Genomic DNA, 12,977 nt, shown 5'->3' with positions numbered 1-12,977 from the left:
TCCAGAGGTGTGTGCCATGGTCAAGGAAGCTGAAGTCCTTATTGTAGTGCCAATGCCAGAGTCTTCTTTTAACTTCTGTGTATCTATCCCTCCAGTACCCATGACCCACAATCATGAGGACAGTGGAGAAAACCACTACCTGCACTACTGACCCCTGTAGTCTCTTACGATTTGGCCAGGATTGTTCTCACATATCACTTGTGCCCACAGGAATGAGGAAAAATTACAGACAGGCCCTGCTGGGATTTGAACCCAGGATCTCCTGTTTACTAGACAGATGCTTTAGCCAACTAAGCCACAGAGCCTGCTAGAAACTTGTGGGAGCTCCTGCTTTAATAGGTTTCTAGAGCTCAGGTGGTGAATGCTGCTGGTGTTTGCCCAACACTTCCCTCCCTCCCAGGTGAATTCAGAAGCAGAACAAGGGAATGGGTGAGTGACATTGGTAGCACTCACCCCTGAGCTGTAGAACCACATGATAACAGGGACTCCAGTCAGAATTAGTGTCAAAAGCTCATTTATTGCACAGTCAAAAGGGGGTGTGGTGCACTACCTTCACCTTCCCCACTGAACACAACTTACACTCTCTAAACATTAAGTTAAATCTTCATCTCCCATTTTCTTTTATAATACTGAGTTGTGATACAATCAGCAATATCTCAGCAGCAAATGACTTCATTCTTTTTCTGAATTGTAAACAGAACCAATATGGTTCTGCACATACCATAGTACCTGGAACTATTACAAGCATTTTGATAGCTGGTATTAGACAGCAAGGAAGTCACATCATGGTGAAGGAGCCAGCTATTTTGAGTCAACTCTTAGGATTGTACCTCATACTGTTTACTACTGAAAGGTCTGTTTCTTGTCACCTCCACCAAAATTGATTGTTTGCTTTTGTATCATTTAAAATTTGCAAAAGCCACTACAAGGCCGCAAGCTGAAACAAGGTCATTATGAGAAAGATCTCAGCACAGGACATATGGATCATGGAGGCAGACCTCATTTTGTGTCTTGACTTTTTTTGATTTCCTTTAATCTTTAGGTTTTATAAGTGGGTTTATGCAATATTTCCACAAACATGGGTTTTTTTGGTACCGGGCAATGTTGAACTAGCATTTTATGTATTCTGAATGGACAGAGCTAGGGGTTCAAGCAGCAAAATGTATTTTGAGTTTTATGTTGAAAGACGTTGTCGTAAAGAATGTCAAAAAGAGATTTCTCATGGGCAACACCTGCAACTGCAGCTGATTGAGGATTTTTGAAAAATCTTTGAAAGATTTATTAACACATGTACATCAATCACAAGAAAGTTTTTTCCCCCAGAAACAACTGAATACTTTTCGCCCTTTACTCAGAAGGAGATTGAGTGGGTGTGTGGGAGGAGTGTAACATAGGCAGGAAAAGGTCAATCAAAAGGAAGAAGTCAGCTGCCGCTGTAGCTGGCAGAGGTCTTGTTGCCCTATGTATGCAGGGGACCATTCCCATGCTCCTTGCAAGACCCCAGGTTAGCACCCTGGAAGAATCTAGAGCTCCCCCTTGCTGCTGCAGGGGGGCAGAGCAGGATAGGAGCAGCCTTGTACCAGACTGTTCCTGTTGGAAGTAGGTTTGCTCCCAACAGGCAGCACATGCAGACATGCTCCCAGAGAAGGCTTACTATGCAGTATTTTACTGCACAGTACACCTTTGTAGCATTAATAGCACATGTATGTTAGAAATGGAATATTGTTAGAAATGGAGTATTGTTAGAAATGCACAGCTTGCATCTTGCACCCGATAAGAAAGAAACACTGCCAAGGACTTTGTTCCTTTCCTAGCCTTGCCACAGCTTTTCTTATACTAAATCGCAGACTCTCCCCCAGCTTCTCCCTAGCCTTTCTCATACAGATTACAGAAGCTGGAATTCAACTGACTGTGTCCTTGAAAGGGGGGGGGGTTTGAACTCTTGGTGACCTATAGTAGTCTCTGAGCATGCTTAATTAGCTGATGCATATTTACCTCTCCGCCCTGCATACTTAAGTAGTTAATTATACTATACATGCAATGTATGTAGTGATGTAAACACATGTATGCTTGTATGAAATGGAAGTGAGCTGTAAAAGTTCCTGTTTCTGCACACGTGCCCAGGAGGAAAAAGATAAATACAGCCTGCAAAATTCCTTGGTGGGTTCAGAGTAATCTGAGTTTTTGACTCTGCTCTGACCCTATTTGCAAATACACCTTTTGTGCCAGCTAATGAGTGTGTGTCTGTGATTTTGGTGGCCTCCAGAGAAACGAACTGCTTTAAGCATCATGTAGATGCACCCAAGAGGAAGCAATTTAGATACATACACAATAGGATTCCACTTTCTGTGTATCTTCTCATTTCTAGCCACTACTACACCAAAAATTTGTGCTATGCCAGGTGTAGCTAAAGTTGGTGTGTAAGTCATGGCTTACTTAAGGACAGCCTGTATAGGTGCTTCAGATTAGTGCCAGGGAAAACGCTTGTGGGGCCTATCCAGAGGGGCAATTGTAGTGGCATAGTCTGGAAAAAAGCCAACAAATTCTAAAGAGGAACAGACTGTAGAGACACTGATAGGCCAAGGTAATTGGGCAGTAAAATTTCCCTTGTGTTGATATGGCCATCCTAGGGTAAGACTGTACCTGAAAAAACACTGTTTGAGTTAACATATTGTTTCAGTCCAGTGGCATTTCCAGCTAGCCTTTCTGAGGACTATAAGGAATTTCATTAAATGTTGCTGTTCTTGAGTAACAATGGTGAGACAAAGCTTTTTAATACACCCAACTGGTTTAGAGGATAATAGCAATTAGGGGTGTGCAAAGTGGGCCATATTCGATTCGGATTTGGATTCAGCCTGATTCATAGAGTCATAGATGTCAGGGTTGGAAGGGACCTCAGTAGATCATTGAGTCCAACCCCCTGCTCTAGGCAGAAAAGAGTGCTGGGGTCAGACAACCCTAGCCAGATGCCTATCCAATCTCTTCTTGAACACCTCCAAGGTAGGGGAAAGCACCATCTCCCTTGGAAGCCCATTCCATATTTTGGCAACCCTCACTGTAAAGAATTTCTTCCTTATATCCAATCTAAATCTATTCTCCTTCAGTTTGTGGCCATTATTTCTGGTAACCCTGAGGAGCACCCCAGTAAACAGAGTGCCCCCTATTCCCTGCTGCCCCCCCTACCCCCGATGAGTTTGTAGACAGCCACAAAATTGCCTCTCAGCCTTCTTTTGCGGAGGCTGGAGATATTCAGGTAGCTCAGTCTGTCTTCATAGGGTCTTACCTGCAGGCCCTCAACCATATGAGTAGCCCTCCTTTGGACCCTCTCAAGGTTATCCACATCCCTCTTGAAGTGCAGCACCCAAAACTGGACACAGTACTCCATCTGTGGCCTTCCCAATGCTGCATAGAGGGGAATTATCACTTCCCTAGACCTGCTCACGATGCACCAGCTCATGCAAGAAAGAGTGCGGTTAGCCTTGCTTATTACCTTGTCACACTGGTGGCTCATGTTCATTTTTGCGTCAACCAGGACTCTGAGATTTCTTTCCACTGATGTGGTTCTCAGAATGGTACCCCCAAGTCTATAGGTGTGTTGGAAATTCTTTCTCCTCAGGTGCAGCACCTTGCATTTATCCTTGTTAAATTGCATCCTGTTCTGATCTGCCCACTTCCCCAGTCTGTCCAAATGTGCCTGAATTCATTCCCTGCCCACCAGTGTGTTAACTGTACCCCATAGTTTAGTGTCATCTGTGAACTTGGACAAGGTGCTTTCAACACCTTCATCCAAATCACTGATGAAGATATTAAACAGAACTGGTCCAAGGACAGAGCTTTGGGGGACACCACTGCCCATATCCCTCCAGGGAGAAACTGACCCATCCACCACCACTGTCTAGATGCATCCCGTGAGCCAGCTTTTCACCCATCTTACTGTGAAAAAATCCCCATCACAGATACTCAGTTTGCTTGTAAGAATTGAGTGTGACACTGTCCAAAGCCTTTTTAAAATCCATGTAAATAATCTACTTCCACTCCTGCATCTAAGCATTTTGTGACCTGGTCATAAAAAGAGACCAGGTTAGTCAGGCAGCATCTATCTGCTATAAACCCATGCTGCTTGCCCTGACCATAGTGTAACTCACTGGCCCCCTGCAAATGTGATCCTTTATGATTTTTTCTAAGGTCATGCTGAGAATAGAGGTGAGGCTAACTGGCCTATAATTACCCGGGTCCTCCTTCCTCCCCTTCTTGAAAATAGAGACCATGTTGGCCCTTTTCCAGTTCTCTGGGACCTGTCCTGAGTGCCACGAATGCTTGAACATTTGCACCAGTGGTTTTGCTATGTCATCAGCCAATTCCTTTAGTACCCTTGTGTGAAGATCATCGGGACCTGCTGATTTAAGTCCAGCCCTTCCAAGCGCCCCTTCACTAGGTCATTGCTAACCATTGGTAGATTAATATTTCTTATGCTCCAGACTAAAGACTCATTGGGAGGTGTGTTTGTATCCGTGTCCAGGAAAACAGAAGCAAAGACATTATTTAAGAGCTCTGCTTTTTCCATCCTATCAGTTATGAGTTGCCCTAGCCTATTCTGTAGCAGCCCTATGTTATCCTGCTCCTTCTTCCTGCTCCCTGTGTACTTAAAGAAGGACTTTTTTTTATCCTTAATCTTTGTTACGAACTTGAGTTCTGTAACTGCTTTGGCCTTCCTCACTGCTTCCCTGCAAGTGGGGTCCAACTGGGAGATTTGTCTTGGTCTGTGTCTAGGAATACTGATGCAAAAGATTCATTGAAGAGCTTGGCTTTATCCCCTCTCTGTCACCAATTGCCCTAGTTTGTTTTGTAGGGGGACAGTGATTCGGGGGACAGTGATTTGATTAGTTGATTCAGATCACTGTCCTGATTCAATTTGGCTGAATCCAGATCTGAAGATTTGATGCTGATTCAGAGAATCAGCAATTCAGACCTAGACATGGCTTTAAATGATTTTCTACATACCTCGAGGTACTAGCCGGAGTTTATGAACACTGAGATGGTGGGGTGGGTGGAGCATCCTATAGGAGCATGGGGAGGCCCCCCATGTGCTCAGTGGCAGGCTCCCCTGGCTTGGTGGTTAGCTGCAGGGGGACCCTAGGTGCCCCCCCCAGACCCAGGAGGCACCAGTTGCTGAGCCAGGGGGCGGGATCCCCCGTCTGCCTTGCAGTGGACCTGGAAGTAGACCAGAAGTGCTTCTGGTCCACTTCCAGGTCCACCACTGAGCGAGCTGGGGACCCCGCCATGCTCCCATGGGACGCTCCATCCGTCCTAGCTTCTCAGCATTCAGGAGCCACCTGGTATCTTGAGGTATGTAGAAAAAACATCTAAAGCTGTGTCTACATCTGAATCATTGAATCTCTTTGAATCTCTCTGAATCAATTCAGAGGGCTCCAATTTGATTCAGACAGATTAAAGGGTCTCCTGGCAGACTGGCTGACCTGCTCAACTGGGTTTTAAACTAAGCCTGCCAGGGAACAGTGGGACTACTGCCACTGCTGGCTCACTGAGCAATCCTTGCAAAGCCATCAGGCCAAGGTGCTTAAGGGAGCCAACCTGTGCCCCAGCCCTGGAAAAAATGGTAGGTAAGGCAAGGGCCCCAAGGGGACACTTGCCGGACTGTACACAAATGCCAGGAGCTTGGGGAATAAACAGAAGGAACTTGTCCTCCTGCTTAATGCAAATAATTACGATATCAAAGGGATAACGGAGGCTTGGTGGGACTCCACCCATGACTGGACCGTGGGTATAGATGGCTATACACTGTACAGGAAAGATTGAGGGGACAAAAGGGGTGGGGGGCATAGCTCTCTATGTTAAGGAGAGCTATGTGTCCCTGCAAGCTGAAATTGGTGACCAGGGTGGATGTCTGGAGACCGTCTGGGTTAAAATCCACGGAGAACACGGCACAGGAGACACGATGGTGGGAGTCTACTACAGACCTCCCACCCAAAGTCAAGAGCTTGACCAGGAATTCTCCAGGGAATTGACTAAGGCTGCATGTTTCAAGTCCATGGTTGTCATGGGTGACTTCAGTTACCCAGACATCTCGTGGGAAGAGCGTTCAGCCAAATCTGAGCAGTCGCAAAACTTCCTCTCGTGTGTGGGTGATCTCTATGTGACACAAGAGGTCTACAGGCCAACGAGAGGTAAAGCACTGCTTGACCTGGTACTGGCAACTGGGGATGACCTAATCAGTGACCTAATGATCGACGGGAAGCTCAGTGACAGTGACCATGAGCTAATCACCTTCACTATCTGCCGTAAAGCTGGCAGGTCAGTCAGCAATACAGAAGTCCTTGACTTCATGAGAGCTGACTTTAACAATGTGGTGCCTATCATCAAGAAAGGGAGGAAAGTGGATCCAGCTAACTATAGGACCCCATCAGCCTGACCTTTATTCCGGGGAAGGTCTTAGAAAAGATTATTAAAGAGGCCATTCTCAAAAGACTGGCTGACGGCAATATCCTGAGGGATGGCCAGCATGGGTTTGTTGTGGGTAGGTCTTGCTTGACCAAATTTATTTCCTTTTATGACCAGGTGACCTATCACCTGAACAAGAGAGAGGAGATTGATGTCATATAGCTTGACTTAAAAAAGCCTTTGATCTGGTATCCTATCCTACCTCTTGGCAAAACTGGCCAACTGTGGCCTCAGGACCACTGTGATCCGCTGGCTGGGGAATTGGCTCCATGGTCAGACCCAGAGGGTGGTGGTTGATAGAAGTCAATCATCATGGTGCCCTTTGACCAGTGGGGTCCTTCAAGGCTCTGTCCTTGGACCTAGATTGTTCAACATCTTCATTAATGATGTGGACATTGGAGTCAGAAGTGGACTGGCCAAGTTCGCCAATGATACCAAACTCTGGGGTAAAGCATCCACACCTGAGGACAGGAGGGTGATCCAGGGTGACCTTGACAGGCTCAGGAAATGGGCGGATGAGAACCTGATGTTGTTTAACACAGAAAAATGCAAGTTTCTCCACCTTGGGAGGAAAAACTTGCAGCATCCTTATAGGCTCGGCAGTGCTGCACTGGTTAGCACTACAGATGAAAGGGATTTGGAGGTCATGATTGACCACAAGATGAACATGAGCCTTCAGTGTGATGCTACAGCTAGTAAAGCGACCAAAATGCTGGCTTGCAGCCATAGATGCTTCTCGAGCAAATCCCGGGACGTCATTTTCCCCTTGTACTTGGCCTTGGTGAGGCCGCAGCTGGAGTACTGTGTCCGGTTTTGGGCTCCACAATTCAAAAAGGATGTGGAGAAGCTTGAGAGAGTCCAGAGAGAGCCAATCGCATGATCAGAGGTCAGGAAAACAGACCTTATGATGAGAGGCTGAGAGCTATGGTGCTCTTCATCCTGGAAAAGCGCAGGCTCAGGGGTGATCTGATGGCCACCTATGAGTTTATGAGGGGTGTTCACCAGTATCTGGGGGAACGATTGTTCACCAGAGTGCCCCAAGGGATGACAAGTTTGAACAGTTATAAACTTCTGTGAGACCATTTCAGGCTGGACATAAGGAAGAATTTCTTTACTGTCCGAGCCCCCAAGGTCTGAAATAGCCTTCCACCGGAGGTGGTTTAAGCACCTACATTGAATGCCTTCAAGAGAAATTTGGATGCTTATCTTGCTGGGATCCTATGACTCCAGCTGACTTCCTGCCCTTTGGGCAGGGGGCTGGACTCGATGATCTTCCAAGATCCCTTCCAGCCCTAATGTCTATGAAATCTATGAATCTTGATTCAATTTGGATTCACAGATTCAGCTGCTGAATTGGGCCAAATCTCCGCTGAATTGAATCAGTGACTGAAGCTTCATACAGTCCTAAAAGCAATGCAAGTTTCATTTGTCCACAGAAAAATAGGGAAGTTGCAAAATCCTTCTTTCAAGTAGGACAAGGTATACTGCTTTTTTTCAAGGGTGAACATAAACTTTTATTGATATTCTAGATCTAAAGGAATGAGGCAAAAGTCATTAGCAACATTAGGAGTAGAGAGTTTTTTCCCCACAGCATGGATATGTTGGACAAAACCTGAAGCACCAGCTTTAACTAGTAGTTGCAGACTATTTTTTTGAAGAATGATTCTCATAAATGGCTGGCAGGTCATACATGTGAGTTTCTATACTACTGTGACAGTGCATGAAATGGCTAATGGAAGAGGTATGCACAGCTACTGATTCGTGAGCTATATCTTATATAAAGATTTATGCTACACCATATAGTTAGATGTTAAAATATATTATAGATTAGGTGATGGGTTGGCAGTTTGCAGCCCTGATTGAAGAGGTTGGATCTGGCATAGAGGAGTGGGTGGCAAACAGCTGCATGGAGCTGACTGTCCCCTTTGTAGCAGCCTCCATGCTGCTCTCTGTGCCTGCACTAACTGTTATTAGCTGTTTTTATATGAGCTATTTTCCATCTCTATTCAATGTTGTTCTCTAAGGGTGAAATCCACTTCTGAGGCGGGCTAACACAACACTCTTGTACTGCTCTGTTGACTGGTAAAATAGTGAATGTCTAATGTCTAAATTTTAACTGCAGTCAAAAATTGTCAAATACCCCATGAAGCCAATAATGACTATGTGTATGTGGTAACCTACCTTTTTATTGCATCATGTTACCTATTAGCAAGGGCAAGAGTGAGGACTCCTTGTCTTTCAATCCTGTAGGAGTCCACACACACACACATGCCAAGTAGGAGCAGACACCTCCTGCCCATCTCTCTCCTGAGCTCTTCCAGCCTCCTCTCCCTTCCCTCTGTTAAGCCATATGGAGCTGGAAGCGTATTTGTTGTGCAGTGACAGCAGAACTAAGTCCAATAGGACCCTGCTACAAGCCCCTCTCAATGATGAGAGACAAGCTACTAAGCACACAAGAGATTCCTTGGGACAACAAATGGCAGAACAGGAACAGGAGTGAAGGTTACAAGTTAATAACCATGGTTCTAAGGGAGGATCCTGAGCAGAAAGCTCCCGCTAATGCCCCTGGTCTCCAAAGGCATTTTAGAAGCAACTGAATGCCACCCAGGAAAACTTTACTCAGAGACACGTATGGATAGGGGAAGGGAAGAGAGCTGTGCTGTTACCTGGGTCCTGTCCAACTAGCATCTCCTGCCTGGTTTGGTAAATGAACAGCTTGGCCTAGACCAGGAGGAGATTGATCAGAAAGGCCTGGGATTTCATGTGGCTACAAAATGAGCTGCTGTGTGCTGAGGGAGGAACTAAAGCCAGCAGGAATAGGAACACCCACACAAGCAGTCATTACAGTGGCACAGATTACAAGTGCCCACAATTCCCCCTTGTACTTGCTGGGTGGGGAGGAAGCACGTAACCCCTCCAGGTGATTTGGCAGTCTGCTCTGCAATGCTTCTGGGAAGAATCAGAGTTTTCTAGGGGTTAGTAAGTGTTAAAAACAGAACTGAAGGATATTGATTAAATTACATACAAGAGATACTGCAAGGCTGTATTTGAGGAAAGCCATAATCATTTGTTTTCACAAAGGTACTGTTGGAGCTCAGTAGAAGTTCTGTTCTTCTGGGCAGGTGACACATGAAGAATGGAGAAACAAGTAATTAATTATTGTGCTAGGTTTCCAGCTATTGTAAACAATAGATTACTGTATTTTCTTTTATACATGCCACCCTTTTCCCAAAAAAACAGCTACTGGAAATTGGAATGTACATTTTATGCAAGGAAAGACAATAAAAGCAATTTCTGCTGGTTACTGCACAAAAGCATGCCATCTACAGAGAGCAAAACAATGAGTAGGCCCAGCTCTGTAGCTGCTCCTGGTCTGTTACTTACTCCAAGGAAAAATCCTTTTCTCCCCTCCTTCTGCTTTTCAGCAACAAGATATGTATCTTATTCTAGGCACAATGTATGGAAGAAAATACAGTCTTGCAGTCAAATAGCAAGAAAGAGCACACTGATCTGAATCACAGCTTTTTTTTTCCTTCTCATTCGCCTTCTACTTCATCTTCAGCAGCAGCATCTTCAAGAAGCACAAATTATTTTAATACGTGATAAGTTGTATGATCCTGTGAAAATAAAGTGAAATTAAAGCTAGTTCTATTTTATTCATGACTGACTGCTGCTAATATGAAATCTGCTTACGTTTTCTTGATGAATGAGTATACACAACTTCTGTGTTATTGGTTGTGTTGCCCATGTAATGCAGCTCTTACCTGTGACTAGCAAAGTGCCCGTCAAGAATGACGGGCAGGCAGCAGGGGCGGAGTGCCACCACCCAGTGCCCCGTGCTGCCCCCACTCACGTCCGGCTGAGCACAACCCTTCCCCCAACCCACTGCTCTGTGTTTGGCCCCATGCGACCCCCACACCTAACACACACCCAGCCACACACACACACCCAAACACCCACCCAACCACGCATCACACACGCAGCCACGTGGCACATGCTACACACCCACCCAGTTACATGCCACACATGCCCAGCCACACACCACACCCAGCCACACGCCACACCCACCCAGCCACATGCCACACACACACCCAGCCATGTGCCACACCCACCCAGCCACACACCCAAACACATGCCACACATACACCCACCCACCCAGCCACACACCCACCCCCCCACCTAGCCCCCCCACACACACACACACCCAGCCACACATCCACTCCCAGCCACATGCCACACACACCCAGCCACACACCACACACGTGCACACACCCAGCTATGTGCCACACTCTACCCACCTGCATACCACATGCCACACACAAACACCCAGCCACACCTGCCCACCCCCACCCACCTAGCAACACAGCAGACACACACACCACACATACATACCCAACCACACACCCACCGAGCCACACGACACACACACCCAGCCACACACTGCAGCCACACACACCCAGCTACACACCCAGCCACAACCACATGCAACCCCCACCCCCAGCCTCATGCCACACACATGTGCCTCATTGTCTGGCCCAGCCTGCCCCACGGTGGGACTCACATGGTGCTGCTGCCAGAGCAGGGGCAGCGAGGGAGGGAGCAAAGGTGGAGTGGAGGCTACAACTTCAGCTGCCCCTGCCCTGTGCACAAACCAGGGGCCACGTGCCCCCCTGGGCTCCCCAGCGCCATTTCTGGAGGAACCACCAGGCTCTGAGCGTCCCATGGCCCAGCCCAGCCAGGGCCACATTCACCGTGACTGGGGCCTCAGCTGGGCTGGGTCATGGGGCCATCAGAGCCTGGCAGCTCATCGGGGTGCAGTGCCAGGGAGTGGTGCAGGCCCCGCTCCCCCGCAGTGCCTGCAGTGGCCAGAGCCACCCACTCATGGGTCTGGAGGAGCCACTGGGCTCCCATGGCCCCATGGCCAGGCTCAGCCCCAGTCTCCCCCGGCCCTTCTGGTGGTGGTAGTGGGCCACCACACCCTCCCTCGCCATTCCACCCTCCACACTAGACTCCAAGCATGGCACCCTGTGGTTGTGTACCCTTCCCCCTCCCCCGCCCTGTGTGTCCCATGGTCACAGCTGGTAGTCACTCCCCATGGGGAGGGGTGTGGCCACAGGGCACCATGCAGGGAGTGGGCGTCGGGGGTGCATCCCGCCCCACAGCCATGTGCTGCAGCTGGTGGGTGCCATCCGTGCACCCCCTGCGCTGGTTCTCACACACCCTGCACCCCACAGATGCAGCCAGTGGGCGATCCCTGCATGGGGGGGAACTGGTGCATGGCCACAGGATGCCGTGCGGGAAGCGGGTGCGGGGTGGGGGTGCATTGTGCCCTGCCCCATAGCCACATGCTGTGGTCATGTGCCAAACCCCCCACAGGGCTGCAAGCTACCTCCCTTACCTCCCCTGCCCCTCGTGCAAAGGAGCACACCTTGGTCCCCACTGCCTCTGCCTCCGCCTCTGGCTCGCCTCGCCTCACCTGTGTGCCTGTCAATAAGGCTCTGGGGGATGCCTTCGCAGATGGCCTGCAGTGTTACAGGCAGACGGAGACACCGCTGGAAGTGCTACAGCTTTTATTATATTAGAATGCCAAAGATCTGCCAACTTTCTCATCAGATGTATCAAAACTGAAAAGCATTGTCAAGTTTTTAGAAAACTACCAGCAGCTATATTCCAACATCACTTAGTGCTGCACTGAGTTGCATCCACACTGAGTAAGCCTAGTTGTATTCAGTGGGCATCCTTTATTAAATCTCTCAAAGATCTTCAAGCATGCAAAAAAGTACTTCATTCAGCTGCTGTTGAAGGAGGGCCCAAATGTCACCCCCAAATAATCCACACTGACATTCTTGATGATAGCATCTTTTGGCTGAGAAACTCAAAAGTTTCACTGCTTGAGCCTGTCACTCAGGTCATTCAGAATATGGAAAGTGATAATTCTGCATTGCCTGAGTCTAAGAAACATATTTGCAAGAATACTGAACAAAATCCAGTTATGAAAGCTTGAAGAGGACAAAAAAATAGACAAACTAATATCAAGTGATCCCTCCAGCACATAATTCTGCCTGCTTTCTTGTTCTACATTTCCTGGCTTTGACCTTTCTAATGATTAGTTTGAAGCAGCTTGCAGCCTCATATTGGTTACTGCAAATTTTAAAGGGTATAAAAACAAACAATTTACTCACCGTGGTGAAGAGTGTTGTGCCCTCCTTGCAGCTGAATTATAATGATGACAGAAATACTTTTAACACTTGCACGCACTAGTGGAAAAAATGGTCACTTACAGACATCGTCCATTCAAAAACTAGGAATAAACTGAAACCTTCCACTGTCAGAAAAGTGGTTTAGTTTCATAGTTTCTAGTTTTTAGGGTCGGAAGGGACCTGAACAGATCATCTAGTCTGACCCCCTGCCATGGCAGGAAAAAGTACTGGGGTCAAACGACCTCAGCAAGGTGTTCATGTAGCCTCCTCTTAAAAACCCCCAGGGTAGGAGCCTGCACCACTTCTCTTGGAAGTTGG

General features: G+C 47.5%; 1 non-coding gene across 1 annotated transcript; it reads right to left on the bottom strand.

Moving 5' to 3' along the window:
- Nucleotides 1-231: 231 nt before the first annotated feature.
- On the bottom strand, nt 232-305 carry TRNAT-AGU. Its single transcript has one exon. It is a non-coding gene; the product is annotated as a tRNA-Thr (tRNA).
- Nucleotides 306-12,977: the final 12,672 nt, after the last annotated feature.

Source organism: Crocodylus porosus, unplaced genomic scaffold, assembly GCF_001723895.1.
Source record: "Crocodylus porosus isolate Cpor-Errol unplaced genomic scaffold, CroPor_comp1, whole genome shotgun sequence".
Taxonomy (NCBI): Eukaryota; Metazoa; Chordata; order Crocodylia; family Crocodylidae; genus Crocodylus; species Crocodylus porosus.
The sequence above is the reverse complement of the archived record's forward strand: the minus strand, read 5'-3'. Positions and strand labels throughout refer to the sequence as shown.